The sequence below is a fragment of the Oculina patagonica genome, chromosome 7 (assembly GCF_052425735.1).
Source record: "Oculina patagonica isolate OP01 chromosome 7, crgOcupat, whole genome shotgun sequence".
In the NCBI taxonomy this organism is placed as follows: domain Eukaryota; kingdom Metazoa; phylum Cnidaria; class Anthozoa; order Scleractinia; family Oculinidae; genus Oculina; species Oculina patagonica.
Genome location: NC_135764.1, coordinates 23,696,547 through 23,696,756, shown reverse-complemented (window position 1 = coordinate 23,696,756; position 210 = coordinate 23,696,547).

The window sequence follows — 210 nt, the reverse complement described above, 5'->3', positions numbered from 1 at the left end:
CAAAGGAAATTGACAATCCAGTGAACCAAGAGAAATTGTTGTAGCAGATAAAGTAAATTAGTTTCAGCTCGAGCCTTGAATCGAAAATCAAATCTTATAAAAACGGTTCTACTAGCTTGCTCGAGCCGCACTGGGGAATATCGGCTCTCGGTCCGTACTGCTACGAACTCGGGCCAATATTCCCCAGTACTGCCCTCGCGATCGGTTTGT